Here is a 10,839-nt window from a genome sequence, read left to right as displayed (position 1 = left end):
GATTGATAGTGACAAATATGGGTGGTTTCTTTCCAGTGAAGTATTAGTGACTAGCGTTGTCCAGAGTTCAACGAAGCCATCGTAGATACCACGTCATATCTAAGATTAGGACACGCGTCGTAAATCTACAATTACTTCACCAGGCCAGCTAAAGAGCTGGTGCTTTATCGAGGGGAACAGAGCTCGGTAGTTTCCGTGAGCGCGTCGCAGCGTATCCCCTCTTAAGTCTTATCCACTGTTACTCTCTCTAGTCTTTACGACCCGTCTACCCTACCCTCCCTCGTTTCCCTCTTCTTATATATAATATCTCCTTCACAAGTCACTAGACTCACAGCCACTAACTCACTAACTGAGCAAGCAACCAAACCAATTCGTATCTGTTTCAAATCTTCACTGGCAAAAACACCTTCTTTGATTTCAACTTCAATGGTTACCATGTCGTGCAGCTCAGATTCTCAAACATTCGAATTATTTGGCTGCAGCGGAGACGGCATCAGTGGCAGTGGCAGCGGCAGCGGGAGCGGGAGCGGCGACGAGGTTTTATTAGCTGCAGATAGACCCAAGAAACGTGCGGGCAGGAAGAAGTTTAGGGAGACGAGGCACCCTGTGTACAGAGGTGTTCGAGTGAGGAACTCTGGTAAGTGGGTTTGTGAGTTAAGAGAGCCTAATAAGAAGACGAGACTATGGCTTGGAACTTTTCCTACTGTGGAAATGGCTGCCAGGGCTCATGATGTTGCAGCATTGGCACTCAGGGGTAGAACTGCTTGTCTTAATTTTGCTGATTCTGTGTGGCGGTTACGATTGCCGGAATCTGCTGATGCTAAGGATATTCAGAGAGCGGCTGCTGAAGCTGCGGAAATGTTTAGACCTGCAGAAACTGAGGAAATCTCTAGCAACGAAATGAAGATCGACCAGAATGAGATTGCTTTGACTTTGCCAAACATTAATCCTGTGGCTACTACTCCTACCTCAAGATTTTCAAAACTTTTCATTGACAACGAAGAAGAAGAAGCAGATTCAGTGTTTCCAACAGCACTTAAACACATGGCGTTACTCTCTCCTACTCATTTTGGTGGTGGGTTCCATTGGGAAGACGTAGAAGTTGATGCTGACATGGATTTATGGAGCTACTCCATTTGATTTTTTTATTTTTATTTTTTCATTCTTTTATTCTTGGCATAGTAGGGAAGCCAATTTCACCATACCCATAAGGCCATAACCCGATTCTTTTCAGTTCGTATGATTCAAGATTGCTTTATTCATAGTGAATTCGAATAGCTTGTAGACCCTTTTCATCCTTTATTTTTTATACCAATGGAAAGGGTGTAAGAGCAGCTTTGTAAATTTGTTACACATATATAGTCGATTAATAAAAGTTTCTTCGCTAGCTCCAACCAGTTTCTGTGGATTCTGTCTCTGATCATTTGTTTCAAGTTTTCTGCCCGCAACTCACCTCCTGAATTGAAATCACTTGTTGCACGCAAACGCATCATCTGCATTTGCCTTCTCTTGATCTTAAGGGAAGAACCAGTGAAGTCTTGTTCAATCAAGAAAAATACCCAACAGAGGTCCTTTTTAGTTTGCATATCTATATACTTACGTCTCCATTTTAATTTCATCACTGGATTATCACTCATCTTGCACACAAACACACTATCTACATTTGCCTTCTGTACACTGATCGCAAGGGAAGTACCAGTGAAGTCTAGGTGTTTGATCGAGTTTACATTTACTTATGTTTCTGTTTTTAGTTTTGTTCACTGATTTATTACTTGAGTCAATTCTAAATTATGACTTCTACTCCGACTTCAACTGTTGCAACTATTTCATGAAGGTCCTTTTCCATGATAGATACAAGTTGAATCTTTTTGTGGTTCAGCAGATCTCTTCTCCATTCGTTCCCACCCTTCTCTTTTACTTGGAAGGTAGTGGCTACCGATGTCTCTTTATAACATACACTAAAGCATTATTTAATGGCTACGAAGAAAATGACCCATCACGTAAAGTAAACTTTTACCTCTTTAATTTAAAGCTAAATAAAAGGAACCTCTGCGTCCTGCAAGACTGAGATGCAACTGGCATGTCTCAAAGTGGGTTGAAATTGTGAAATAAGGAACTGATTAAGAACAATTTTAGTTTGATTTGGTTTCCAATTTAGTAAAGCTTGTTTGGATTTTTGTTTGTTTCTTAATAAGTAGTATTTTCAAAAGAAAGATTTGGACCCCTAAATCTTACCCAAAAATAAATAAATAAATAAATTTGGACCCCTAAAGATGTAGCTCGAGCAGCTATTTAAGCGTGCATAACAGGTAACACATCTGAAAACCTAAGCCCATGGACCCTCCCCTCAAGGCCTAATCAAGATCACAAGATCAATACAGATGCAGCGCTTAAGCTTAATGGAGACCATGGTGGGCTTAGTGCTGCGGTTAGAAACTCAAAAGGAGGGGTTGTGCTTCAGTGCTGCGCATTAAATAATGCGCAGCACGGTGAAGCGCACGGTCGAGATCGAAATCTTGACCGAAATTTCGATCTCGACCATCCATCTCGACATGTGGTGCATTAAATGCGTAGCATACAAGTCACAGTGCAAAGGGAAACCCTGTCTTAGCACTGTTGGAGAATGGGCCTATGACGTCTATCATGGTGGACTATTTAGCCTGTAAAGCCTTGTCTATTACGGATGCGATTGAATATCTTATTTTCTCTCCTTGGTTAAAAGAGATGTGCTCTATAGTTCCTTTTACGAGTCTAGTTGAATAAGGGATTATATGGTAATGATTTTGTGTTCATTTACTGAAATGGGCAAGATATGGGAAAAAATTGTTGAACCGGGTCCGCTCGTGGTTCAACCCTTGACCCCAGTCGGGGACAAACCGATTGATTCAGACTCGAATCAACCGGGTTCAAAGATGGTGTGTTCAAAAAGAAACAACGGCTATCAGCAGATATGCACGAGTCCAAGATTCTTGGGACATATAACTAGTCAAAGTGACGGTTATCAACTTTCGTGGAACGGAAGATCGTGCCAGCTTGAATAACGGCCACGATCATAGCATCAAGATCGTGTGATCAGAGGAAGTTATCCGTTACCCCACCAACGGGTCTAATCGGTTGGATCTGACGGCCATCAGATCGAAGAAGGCACGTACGAATTCAACGAGTGGGATTCAAAGGTAAACTCTATATAAGACATCATTAACGTATGAAGAAGGTATCTGAATCGTATTTCCAATTATCGTATTCTTACTTTCGCTTTGCATCTAGTCAGAGCCTTTGTAATCAGTTCATCAACTGACTTAGCCATCGGAGGTGGACTCCCGACCCCGCACGGTCGGGCCACATCTAACGATTGTTTTGCAGGTCATTCTTACGTGATCTAAGGGCTGAGTAGATTTTGGACGCATCAGGGCACAAAACAGTTTTTTATGCTTCTGTGTCCATCTCTCATTTCTGGCTGTTAAAATCTTGTATGGTTTTAATAGAATTGGCACATTTGTGTGACAAAATGGGCATAAAATCTTATATTGTATGCATAAAATGGACACTTTTTTTTTTAAATAAAACCAACTAACAAAGATTCTACCGAGTTAAAAAAGAAAGACAATGTTACGTAATGAGATTGTGGAAATCGGGGTGATCATCAGCTTCTCCCTTAGCCATTCCTCAGGGGATTGGTGTTCAAGATTCTCCCTGGCAGAGTCCAACTCTTCCTAGATGAAGCCAATACAGCTTCATCCTCCTCTGCCCTAGAAGCATTAGACCTAGCTAGAAATAGCAAGAGCAGAAGCAGGTGAGGGAGATCCTTAATCCCATACTCTTCTAAGGGACCATAGCAGATCAGCGCTTGCTCTATTACACCCCCATTCAAGCCTAATGTAAGGGTAATCTGGTCTTTTTACTTGTAATTATTTGGTTGAGCCAATTCTTTGAACCGGCTTGGTTCACATGTGTTGTATAAGGTAGCTTGTGGTTTGGTTCATTTCATAAGTAGCAAAGTCGAATTTAGGGATTTTCAATCGTGTTTGAGCTCTGGCGATGGCGTTTTGTGGTTTCTCTCTGTTCTTCTTCATTTGATATTGTTCTTGGACGATCTCGAAGGTGCTGTGATCAAGAAGTGTTCAGCGAAGGGAGAAGAAGACTCGATGGGAGTTTGGTGATGATCCATGCCTATCCTGATTATCTCTTGTACAGATTTCGTCTCTCTTATCTTGTAAGTTTTATTCAAATCCCATAGTGAAAATCGGACTCATACCTAAGTCCCGGAGAGTAGATCCATTTGGACCGAACTCTGTCATCAATTCTTGCCTCTTCTTGCTTCAATTTTGGTAAATCTCAATCAACCGAGCATGTTAGGGTTAATAGATTGGCATCAGAGCCTGTGTTAGGTGTTTCGGTGGAACTAAATTAGGGCTTCTTTGTGTTTTATATCTGATTTAATTCATATAATCTCATATGTGGTTAGTAGGTTAGATTATTGAATTAATTTGGTTACATAAATGCTTCAGCTGCTGCAACTGCTGGTTATAGTTTGATCATATACATAGGTTTTTTTTTTGTATAATTCCTACTGCTTGCTACTCTGGTTATAAGGTCTGATCATATTCATATGATCTGTGTAATTCAATTATGCTACTGCTGGTATATGATATGTATAATTCAATTATGCTACTGTTGGTTATATGATATGTGTAATTCGACTATTGATAATTGTTTACATATGATGTGCTAATAAACCTGTTAATTTTGTAATTGATAGCCTAGTATGAGATTGAATTAATTATTAATTTAATATGGAATACAAGTGTTAGTTTTTTGATATATGCTTGTAGTATTTTTTTTTTCTTGTTAATCTGGCATTGTATTTGGTCTATATGGGCTGCATGTATTAACAATGTTTATAATAAATGTTGTTGCATATCTTGTAGATATTTACCTAATGAATTTTGATTGATTAATTCTTGCAATTAATTTTTAGAATTGTTCATATCAATATTCTTGAATCATTTCTTGTATATATATATTGATATGTGAGGTTTACCGGCTTCAAAGTGGAGTTTAGCAAGGGACTGAGTCTACCAAGAGAGGATTCTCCTCCCAATGTGGTTACCACTAGCTCTAGTAGAGATGTAGGTCTAGGTGAAAACCCTAGATACCTAAGTTTGGAAGCTCCAATGGGGAATTCCAGGGTAGACATAGAGAAGTTTGATGGGACTAGGGATTTTGGAATATGGAAGAGGAAAAGCAGGGCTCTCATGGCACAACAAAAACTCCTTAGGTCTATAGATGATCCTGATGCTTTCTTTGAAAGCATTGACCCTGTGTTGAGGACTGAAGTGATGGAAAATGCAATAGATTGCATGCTCTAGAACATCACTGATGTTGTTATCAGGTGCTTAGACAAAGAGGATAATACCCCCTATCAAAGTGTGGACAAGGCTTGAACAAATTTATCAAAAAAAGAACCTAGGTAACAGGATTTATTTAAAAGAAAGATTGCATGGGTTTAAAAGGAAGACCAGATGGTAGGGACGGGCCGGAGATCAAAACTAGAAATCTATGATCAAATTATGGAGTTAAATTAAAAATTAGATGTTTGGTTGTGGAATGAAAGGATCATCCTAAAACAGATGCGGAGAGCAAAGTATAGTTTAACGGATTTCACCCTTTACCCAAATCTACGATGTAAAAGAAATCTAGATCCGAGATTTCCAAACGGGTCGGAACGGTTTGAAGATTCATGTAACAAGGCCCTTAAGAAATTAGTTCAAGACTTGGCCAGTACTGGGGAGAAGAGCAAATAAGATGACCAAGACTTGTCTATTATCCTATTAAATTCCCTTCATAATGATTATCTTGTTGTTAAGAATTCAATTAAATATACTTGTCAAAACATTACCCTTGAGCAATGTATTGATGCTCTAAAGAATAGGAAGTCAGAGTTGTTGGCTTCTGGTAAGATTAAAGGAAGTGGGAAAAATTTGTTTGTTAAGGGCAAGGGCTCTTACAAACAAGGGAAGCCCAAGGGGAAGGGTAAAGTATATGACAATCATGCAAATAACAACAAAAACAACAATGAGAATAATAAATCTAATTCTAGCACCAAGAAATGTTTTTACTGTAATAAAGTGGGTCATTGTAAGAAAATTTTTTTGCATACAAAAGAAAATTGAAAGAAAATGAGAAATCGAATCCTTATATGCCTGGATCTAGTAATGTTCAAACTAATGTATATGAAGACATTTGTGAAGTATTGACCATATCTGATAGTGATAGGCATGATGGATGGATTTTGGATTCAAGGTATACTTACCATATGTGTCCTCATTTGCATTGGTTTACACACATGACTGAGATAGAAAATGCCAAGGTAATGATGGGAAACAATGATGTATGTGATGTGATTGGAATTGGAACAGTTAAATTAATTACTCACAATAAATTTGTTTTCACTTTGCATGATGTTAGATATATACCTGATTTGAAGAGAAACTTGATTTCAATAAATAGCATTGATAGTGCTGGATTTGATACAAATATCTCTAGTGGTATTCTTACTATTTCTAAAGATTCTCATGCATGTTTGAAAGGCAATTCTTAGTCTGGTCTATATGTGTTTGATGGTAGTACATACCTAGATGGTGTCTCTAGTATTTGTTGTTTGTCCAGTGAATCAACTAGTACAAATGTATGGCATTTTAAGTTGGGACACATTAGTAATAGAGATCTGCAAGCTCTAAAGAAACAAGGCCTATATGGCAAGGATAAAATTGAAAATTTAGAGTTTTGTGAGTCCTGTATCCTAGGTAAGCAACACAAGTTGAGTTTTAGGGTTGGATCCCACTTATCCAATGCTATATTGGAATATATTCATGCTGATTTGTGGGGACCAGCATTTGTCTTGTCTTATGGAGGAAACTCCTATTTTCTATCTCTTGTTGATGACTACTGTAGGAGAACTTGGATTTTCTTGTTACAGTCTAAGGATGAAACATTTGTTAAGTTTAAGGAATGGGTTGCTATGGTTGAGAATTTGAGTGGAAAGAAAGTCAAGACTTTAAGAACTGATAATGGATTAGAATTTGTAAATGAAATATTCAATGGGTTTTGTAAATACAAAAGTATTCAAAGGCATAGAACAGTTAAAGCTACTCCTCAGCAAAATGGCATTGCTGAATGAATGAATAGAACTATATTAAATAAAACTAGATGCATACTCATTAGTTCTGGGATACCCAAGGGGTTTTGGGGTGAGGTTGTGACTACAATTGTTCACCTGATTAATAGGTGTCCTTATGTAACCTTAGGTTCTAAAACTCCTGAGTAGATGTGGTGGGGGAAGCCCCCCAAGCTAGGCTACCTTAGGGTGTTTGGCTATGAGGCCTTTGCTCATCAAAGCATTGGCAAATTGGAACCTAGGAGTAAGAAGTGCATATTTCTGAGGTATCCTGAGGGAGTTAAAGGCTATAAATTGTGGGATAAATCTATACTTGGTGTAAAGACCTTTGTGAATAGGGATGTTCTCTTTAGAGAGAGTGTATTCCATTGCCTGTCTATTGACAATACTAATCTTAATCCACTTGATCAAAGATTGACTGATTTCACTCAATTTGATTTAGAGCAGGTTGATGTTTCCTTTAATCATGTTCAAACTACTGATTGTAGTGAACCTAAAGAACCCTTGTCTTCCCCTCAACCCTACTCTAGTGATAATGAGCCTGTGGTTGTGGTTGTGGTTCCTGATATTAATAGTGGGCCAATGCCCTCTTCTCGTGACTTCCACTGAAGAGGTAGGTGGGGCTCCTGATTTGAGTAGTTATCAGGTGACAAGAGATAGAGTGAGGAGAGAGGTTAGGCCACCTAAGAGGTATTTAGCCAAATTTTTCCCTTGAGACTAATGATTCAGTTTCTAAGTTTGGGTCTGATGAACCTAGTTCCTATGAGGAAGCTTTAGATTCCTAGGATAAGGATTTATGGATTCAAGCCATAAATGAGGAGTTGGAATCATTGAATAAAACTCAGATTTGGGAACTAATTGATAAGCCCAAAGACCAAAGGCTATTGCCTTGCAAGTGGATATTTAAAATCAAAGATGATGGAGTAAACAACTCTAAAAGATATAAGGCTAGACTAGTTAGCTAAAGGCTTTGTCCAAAGAGAAGGGGTGGATTGCGATGAAATTTTTTCTCTTGTTGCCAAGTATAAGACTATAAGGTTGTTGTCGTCCCTAGTTACTCAGGCAAAAATGATAATAGAGCAAATGGACGTCAAAACTACCTTTCTTTATGGCAATTTAGAAGAAAGGATTTATATGCAACTTCCTTTAGGCATCTCGGCAGCAGGAGATGGATCTCAAGCTTGCTTGTTGAAGAAATCCCTTTATGGACTCAAACAAGCCCCTAGGCAATGGAACAAACGGTTTGATTCATTTGTTTTGAGTGTTGGTTTTAAGAAAAGTGTTCATGACAGTTGCCTCTATTATTTCATTTCAGATTCTGTTGTTTTGTATCTAATACTTTATGTTGATGATATATTGATTGCTTGTGTTGATTTTAATTTTATTCAAGATGTCAAAGACAAGTTAAAGTCTGAATTTGAAATGAAAGAACTTGAGACAGCCAAGAAGGTGCTAGGGATTGAAATTTATAGGAGTAAGGGGAAGGATACAATGTTTATCTGTCAAAGTTTATATTTTCTAAAGGTTCTTGAAAAATTTTAATATGTTAAATTGTAAACCAGTGAATGTTCCTTTAGCTGCACATTTTAAACTTTCTAATGATCATTGTCCTAGAAATAGCTTTGAAAAGATTGAATGTCTAAATCCCTTATTCTAGTCTTTTAGGTTCTCTTATGTATCCAGTATGACAAACCCGAAGCCGAGGGAAATTATGTCAATCGTGGCACGGGCCCGGGCCGGGGGAGGGCGGTGGCAGGCACCGGCAGGCCCGGTTAGGTCATTATCTTCTTATTTCTACGGTAATTGCATCAGTTGGAAGGTGCAACAACAGCCTGTAGTAGCCTTGTCTACTACAGAGGCTGAGCTTGTTGTTGCATCTAAATGTGTGAAGGAGTGCATATGGTTAAATGGCTTGTTATGTGAATTGGGTGTTTTAAAGATTAAGCCTATTGTATTTGTTGATAATCAAAGTGCTATTTTCTTGTGTAAAAACCTTGTTTATCATGATAGGACCAAACATATTGATATTAAGTACTTCTTCCTTAAAGAGAAAATAACTGATGGTGTATTTTTTATTGAAAAAGTAAGTATTGAGCATAATCTTGCAGATTGTGGTACTAAGTCATTACCTCTTTCCAAATTCTTACATTGTCTTGATTTTTTGGGAGTTGGTGATGTTGTTCCTTAGTTTATATATTTTCTATAGTCTTGAGTTGTATTTTACTTGTTCTTTTAGGTTGTGGTGTGTGTCTTGTGGTATTTTCTGTTTTATCAGGTTTGCATATGTTGCATTTTTAGGGGAGATGCTGCCCAATTTTTTATAGCTCTTGTTCTTTTTATCTCTCCTATGAAGTATATGCCTAGTTTGTGCATGTATACTCTCCATGTTTGTTTGGTTAAGTTGTGAACTATGAGTTGTTGTTTTGGGTTTCTCTACCTGTTGCATTTGTTGCATGGTGTGCCTGCAGTGAGTCCTTTGGTGTTGCATGGTTAGTTGCACATGTCTAGGTATTTTGCATATTTGTGTTTGCTTTGTACTTTGTTCTCTTTCTTTTGTATCTTGCAGGTACACTTGGACGATGACGGTTGAAGCCCGGTCTTCTATGGGTATTTTTAGGCTTACAGATTAAGGGGGATATTTGTAAGGGTAATATGGTCTTTTTACCTATAATTATTTGGTTGGGCCAATTCTTTGAACCAGCTTGGTTCACATGTGTTGTATAAGGTAGCTTGTGGTTTGGTTCATTTCATAAGTTGCAAAATCGAATTTGGGGGTTTTCAATCGTGTCTGAGCTCTGGCAATGGCGTTCTGTGGTTTCTCTCTGTTCTTCTTTGTTTGATCTTGTTCTTGGACGATCTCGAAGGCGTTGTGATCAAGAAGTGTTCAGCGAAGGGAGAAGAAGAACCGATGGGAGTTTGGTGATGATCCATGCCTATCCTGATTATCTCTTGTACAGATTTTGTCTCTCTTATCTTGTAAGTTTTATTCAAATCCCATAGTGATGATCCATGCGCTGTGATCATACCTGAGTTCTGGAGAGTAGGTCCATTTGGACTGAACTCCGTCATCAATTCTTGCCTCTTCTTGCTTTCAATTTTGGTAAATCTCAATCAACCAAGCATGTTAGGGTTAACACCTAATAATACGTGGTAGTGGGAATTGCATCTCAACAACCATCTGCATTCATGTGGATGATAAACCCATAACTTAATCACAAAGTCTTGTCTTATATAATCATCAACCAGTGCCACTTAGAGCAGACTGTCGACAGACTCACCAATGCCAGACGCCTACTGATGGACCTATTGTAGGGAGATTTATTAATCATCTCTATTGCACCAAGACTATGCTCCTCCTGCATATCATTATACGCACGCAACTATTCAGGGATGTATCCAAGAGTAGCGTAACCAACCAACCATTCAATAAATAGCTCCTTCTACCACATAGACACTCCAGTTCATTCAAGAATAATCTGAGAAACACTTATTGAGTATAAACACTTCACAAAGGATAACCACCATTTACTCGTGTTGGAGAAGAAAGTCTCCAACTCAAAATATATTGGATAGAGAATCCTCCGCACGCACAACTTTATATGCCTCTTGAGTGGTGTCCTCCTCCTTGGGAAAATTCTAGTCCAAGGAGTATCAATCGGGGA

At 38.5% G+C, this 10,839-nt stretch overlaps 1 pseudogene; it reads left to right on the top strand.

The window, feature by feature from the left end:
* The first annotated feature begins 385 nt into the window (after window positions 1-385).
* On the top strand, window positions 386-1,194 carry LOC149021996 (dehydration-responsive element-binding protein 1B pseudogene; annotated as a pseudogene).
* Window positions 1,195-10,839: the final 9,645 nt, after the last annotated feature.

This window comes from Hakea prostrata, chromosome 3 (assembly GCF_041222555.1).
Source record: "Hakea prostrata isolate BN-2017 chromosome 3, UWA_Hpros_2, whole genome shotgun sequence".
NCBI lineage: Eukaryota > Viridiplantae > Streptophyta > Magnoliopsida > Proteales > Proteaceae > Hakea > Hakea prostrata.
Note: the sequence above shows the minus strand (reverse complement) of the source record. Positions and strands in the feature narration are given on the sequence as shown.